General features: G+C 34.0%; 1 long non-coding RNA gene across 1 annotated transcript; it reads right to left on the bottom strand.

Annotated features, from left to right (window-relative positions):
• Positions 1–2,057: 2,057 nt before the first annotated feature.
• Positions 2,058–3,710, bottom strand: LOC149986318 (uncharacterized). The gene is made up of 2 exons (XR_016500983.1): positions 3,537–3,710; positions 2,058–3,298 (listed from the first exon to the last, which is right to left on the bottom strand). It is a non-coding gene; the product is annotated as an uncharacterized LOC149986318 (long non-coding RNA).
• Between the last annotated feature and the right edge of the window lie 2,550 nt (positions 3,711–6,260).

Below are 6,260 nucleotides of genomic sequence, written 5' to 3'. Positions count from 1 at the left end.
AATGACAAAAGATGAATATAGATGCATTTTATAAAGAACAATCTTAATTTTTTATTAGAGACAAGAAATAGTTACTCTGTTGTAATATCAAAACTATTTGTCATTTTTGATAAGTTGGAATATTGTAGACTAGGATCATTGTTATTTCTAAACAAATCAATCTAGTTGCATATTGGTTATATCTACTAAAATCTATGAAGATTCATCCCATGTTCTATGTATTTCTTTTTGAACTATACAGGATAGTGGATATATCAAGAAGAATAAAAATATTACCTCTTCTTACAAAAGTAGAAAATCATTAAGAATTTAAGATAGAAGAAATCTTAGATTTAAGATGGCACCAAAATAGGTTGAAATATTTTTTTTCTTTGGTGCTAATTTGATATTAGTAAATATACATGAGAGCCATTGAAGAATCTTGAAAATATAGCAAAGAAGGTTGATGTTTTTCATTGATGACATCTATCAAAATTAAAATAAAGAGTTAATCAATTCTTTGCTATAAAACAAACAAGATTCAATGAATCACATCTTGGACTTCACCAAAATATGATCAATGTTCTTTATAGAACTTGTCCCTAGAAGAAGAAGCAATGTTACAAATATAATCAATATTTGTAGTTATCTAGATAAGAGAAGTTAAATAGAAATAAATAAAAATAAATAAATTATATATTATCTAATAATAAAACTTTTTAGAAGCTTCATAGATGCAAATTTGGCTTTATATATGTTTTTAGGTGATTGATAGGAAAAAAACTTGGCCAATAAGTTGGCTACATGTCCCACATATTACCTATATAGCATACATATAGAAATTTGTCTTATATGTTAGACACATATCGTACAAGTTGAACATCTATTGGAAGTTATATAAAATGTTGTCATATAGTTCTTAGATATATAGTATATATAGAAGCAAGAATAAAAACTTCTTTATAGATGTCAACGTCTTTTCTTTTAGTTTTGTTTTTAGACCCTCTAATCTACTTATCTTTAGCAATAGCCATTCTATTTGTAATATTATACTATCTTTGAGTGATTATCTATCTTTTTTTAGTATTACAAGAATGTACTAATTTCTTGGTTGTTTGTAATTCATATCTTTGATAGATAGATAGATAGATAGATAGATAGATAGATATATATATATATATATATATATATATATATATATATATATATATAAACAACAAAATCTACAATAATATAAGAAAAAAATATATTAAAATCAAAATTTCTTCATTTTACACTTTTAAAAATAAAAATGGTTTATGTTTGTTTTTTCTTGTATGTTTAAATCCAATAGATTATATCTTTTAATTCTATTTTATTTTTTTATTCATGTATATATATATAATTTTTTTATAAAAATTATCTAATTAAAATTTATATTTTATCAAAGTTATATTGTAAGAAATTCATGTGTAGTTGTAGTGCCTTTGAAGCTCTATTTTAGAGAAATCTTTCTTTTTTTTACATTCTTTAGAACTAAATAGACATTGTACCATGTTGTTTATATCTTTTGAAAAATATTAATTTATAAACATATCCTCATGTATTATATTCTATTAATTAGATGTCTTATTATCAAAATATTTTTCTGTTTCTTTTAGAATAAATATATCAAAGCAAGTAATTAATATATATATATATATATATATATATATATATTAATATTAATATATGATATAGTGATAAATTATAAAAATAATGTAATTATAAAAAATACTATTTCATTAAAAATTAAATTTATTAATAGTTAATGTAAAAATAAATATTAAATGAAACTTGCATAACATCAAAAAAAAGAAAAAAATGTAATTAAAAAATTAAGAAATTTTAAATAATAAAATAATAAAATAATATAAAAATTATTTTTTTAAAATCTTTTTTAATTTTACAAACAATGTCTTATGGATAATTTAGTATTTTGAAAACTATCATCAAAACTATTATAAAATATTGTATTATTACAAACCATTGCTTGAATTTTATTAGAAAAAATCATACAAAAAGGGGAATGTTAAAGTGACCCACCCTATCTCAACCATCAATAAAAAATTAAAAAAAAAAAAAAAAAAAAAAAAAAAAAAAAAATGTGACACAGAGACACACACATCTTGAAGCTGCAGTTAGAGGAGTGATCTAGTTGGCATGAGCTCAACTGAAACCGATTTCCAACTGGGGCTGCGTCACCCAATAGCCTACTTAACACCCCTTTATGGCTCTCACGCGCGACCAGGTGCAAGGCAATCAAGTCATTGCCGGTTTCAGTTATCAGGTCTGCGAGGGATGGCTTGGGTAGGTACTCCAGCTCCAGATCTGTCGGTGCAACAAGACTAGCTTGTGTGTTTTGATTTCTTGCCTTGGAATTCACCAACAGGTCTGAGCGCTTGAAAAGCTTGACCAACACAGTTGTGTGGCCCGCTCGGGATGCCAGATTCAAAAGATGTCAGTCCATCTGCGTCTTTAGCATTGACATCAAGATGCTCAGAAAAAGGTTGCTGGAAGAAGAGTCTGACCACATCTACCTGACCGGCGCGGGCAGCGTAGTGTAACGGTGTTCTTTGGATTTTGATCAACCATGGAAGCGCTCATCAGCTTGACCAACTCGTTCTCCAAAAGGCTTCGCGCTAAAAGACTGACGATGTCATGGTGTTCCATATCGGCTGCCATGTGAATTATGTTCAGTTAATCCTCAGTCTGTGCCATTCTGTTGACGGACTGCTCCGAGAGGAGAATCTCAGCCACAGAAATGGCATCCTGCACGATGGCAAGATGGAGCGGGGTGATGCCAAACTTGGATGTTGCATTAACACCGATGAGGACATGACCTTCTTCCTTTGATATAAGCAATTTCACAACATCGGCGTGGTCGTTGTACGCCGCAAGATGGAGAGGAGTTCACTGGAGGTCATCCTTGAATGTAATCTCGACCTGCCCCTTCAGCAGGACAATCACAGCGTTGACTTCGCCATTTGCTGCCGCAACATAAAGAGCTGACGTGTTAAATGGAGCAATTACTTGATCGACATTTTCAGCGGTGACTTCCAAAACCTGCTGCATTGTGTCAACATCACCCCGCCCTGCAGCATCCATGAGAAACTCCATTTTGCAAACGAGGCAGGTGCTTTATTGAAAATTCTGCAATGTTCTTGGATTGTCCACGAGATGGTCACAATGCTAGCTTCCGATGCACTGAGTTGGTTCAATTCAAATCGGGATTTCAGTGGTTCATCTTGAATAGTCACTCCGATCGACCTTCAGAGTGCTCCCACATCCAAAACACCACCTGAAACACCGCAACAGAGAGATGCAGAGAAAGTCACAAATTGTGCAAGAAAATGACACAGCTCCAGTTGATACAAAGCCGCATCAGCAAATTTGTACAGGGCGATTTTCGTTTCACATCCCAGAAAATCGAATCAAACCATGGAGTGGCAGAAGAGTCATCCAACCGTGCTCGGAATGAATCAACATCAAATCTAATCCCAAGAATCAAATTTCGAGTGGCAGAAGAGTCATCCAACCGCGCTGTATATGTGTGTGTGTGTCTCTGTGTCTGCCTATGTGTGGATTCACAACGTCGAGAATCTGGTACTAGGGTATCGCTGCAGCTTCATCACACCATATGGTAAAACACACAAACCCTCTCGCTTTGCGCTACGACGGCGAAACCTCTTAGTGGGAACAGGGGGTGTGGATGAGAGCTGGGAACGGAGAGATAGGGGAGCGGGGATTGGGAACCATCATTTTTCTAATGATGGTTGAGATAGGGTGAGTCAATTTAGTAAAAAGGTGGGTCACTTTAACATTGCCCTCTTTAAAACTATATATATATATATATATATTTATATATTTATATATACTACAACTTGTTAACACTATTTAACTTTATTTAAAGAAAAACATCAACCTTAATTATTTGTAATAAATTTTATTTTGTGATAATTATACATACACATTCTGTTCTTTAAAAAAAATGCTTTTATTTGAATTTTTAAATTAAAAATATTAAAAATAAATTAATATCTTATTTTAAAAATATTTTGTTTTATATATTTATAATTTTATTACTTTATAGGTTGAAAATTTTGTTTTTGGATATGTGTTAAGTTTATTAAGGTAAATGATTCATGTTTATTTTTTTTTTCATGTATTTAAAGTTTTTACAATGTTATTTTTTAATCCTATAACTTAACTACAAGAAACAGTTTTATAATCTCATCATTTATCATCTATGTTAATCTTACTACTTTTTAAAGATTTTTCAATAGCCATCCTTGTTGTAATAATGACAATACAGGTATATCTCCTTAATAGCTTCAGTCATGGCTAATTAAGATTTAAAACACAATGGTTGTATATACACAATTTTATTTTTGTTAAGATTCAATAACTAGCTATATTACTCTAAGATTGCTTAGGATTAAATGACTATATATATATATATATATATATACGTGAATATTTTGCATATTTCTTTTTTGATATATTTAGAACTTTTGGCAATTTTTTTCACCCTTTCGTGCATCTTGGGCCAATAAAACAATTCTAAGATATACTCTCCCATCAAAATATCTTTGTTGTATCCCAAACCTTTTTATATTTGTAAATCTTTTCTAATGTTATTCTGAATAATAGTAGTACTAATATCTGTTTTTTTATAGAGAACCATATATAATCTAATAAATTATAGATTTGATTATATTTCTAAGATTTTTGAATTGTTGAAAAGGTTGTGATATCTTACAAATTATCCACAATTCAAGTATATTACCAAACAATCAGCAGATTACTCAAAGCTGAGGACTCACATGTGTGCCTTAAGTCCCTAATCCAACCACAAATACAAATCCTACACCACACACCATCTCTAAACTAAACCCTAATTCTGAACCCCATTGTGCACAGACAAACTCCAAGCTTAAGTCCTAGTTGTGAACCCCGTTATGCACAAGTTAACTGCAAACCCTAAACCACATAGTTTCCTAAATCACACACAATACCCTAAACCTTGAACTGCATACACAAACTCGGCAAAAAACCTAATCCTTAATTGCATGCCCTAACCGAATTCCTAAAACGGAACCCTTAACCTCAGGCTGGCAATTAGGGAGATCAGCATGCGGCTTGGGATTGCTCGGCAACTATGGACATAAAGCATACAATGCATCTCACCAGGACACCACGTGGCACCCATTGAATTATGCAAGCAGATCCCCGAATTCTTCTCACGAACTGAAGATGGAACTTCGGTGGTGGCTGGTGACGACGATACCAAGACATTACAGGAAAAATTGCCAGTGTCACTTGTGGGTCCCATCGTTGTCAGAGTTACCAGTTGCATTCGTAGACGGGATCTCGACGATTACCTTCGACTTGTGATTCAGAGAGCAGGTTTGGGTTCCTTCAAGTTCTCGCCAGTTGGTAGGGCCCTTCTTAGTCTCGCAGAAGCTCGTTTGCCTTCGTCGAGACTTCGCTGCTGGTGATTGCACGCTGTCCAACTTTCCTACCGCCGATGTCTCACATTTGCTCAACTGGAACATACAGTCCGTTTTTGTTAATTACTCAACAGCTGGTTGCTTCCCAGCGGTTCAATATGCACTGTAGGAGCAGCGTTCGCACTCCTCTGCGCTTCCTGGGATCATGAAACTGCACACCCGCGGTCCTTGCTATTGGAATGCCCCCCGTGCTCTACTTCCCTAGGCTTTCGGCGAGCTTTCAAGTAGAGAGCTACCTGTAGGTTTTCACTTTCAGAGAATTTGATGACCGGCTCACCCTGCCAACACCAAATTATTCGCTCGGTTGTGCGAAGACATCGCTACGCCGAGGTTATGGGAGCTCCTACGTCCCAGATTGCAGGCCAAAATTGTGTATTTCCCACTTTCTGTAACGACGAGAATGGAACTTGTGTGATTAGCCCAGTAACGTAATAAATATCTTTTCCAAGTGAAGTTGTGTGCTGTATCGAATGCGTTTGTAGACTTGTTCGCGCAGGAGCTTTAGATTCGTTGTCAGCTCTAACATGAAATTATAGCCAGCTGTTACGAAGTCATTACCATGAAGACTGTGCAAAGGTTTAGGTCATGAGCAATGATGCCAACCACGTCTTTGATGAATACTGAGGCCGCCTCTACTTGTTCTAAAAAGAAGGGGATATCGTTTGGCAGAGAAGCGCACACTGCAATAGAAACATCGCTATGGTGCTCGAGTACGAACACACATTTCCGATTGTCATCTCACAGTACTGA

The sequence above is a fragment of the Physcomitrium patens genome, chromosome 25, assembly GCF_059467195.1.
Source record: "Physcomitrium patens ecotype Gransden chromosome 25, ASM5946719v1, whole genome shotgun sequence".
NCBI lineage: Eukaryota > Viridiplantae > Streptophyta > Bryopsida > Funariales > Funariaceae > Physcomitrium > Physcomitrium patens.
The sequence above is the reverse complement of the archived record's forward strand: the minus strand, read 5'-3'. Positions and strand labels throughout refer to the sequence as shown.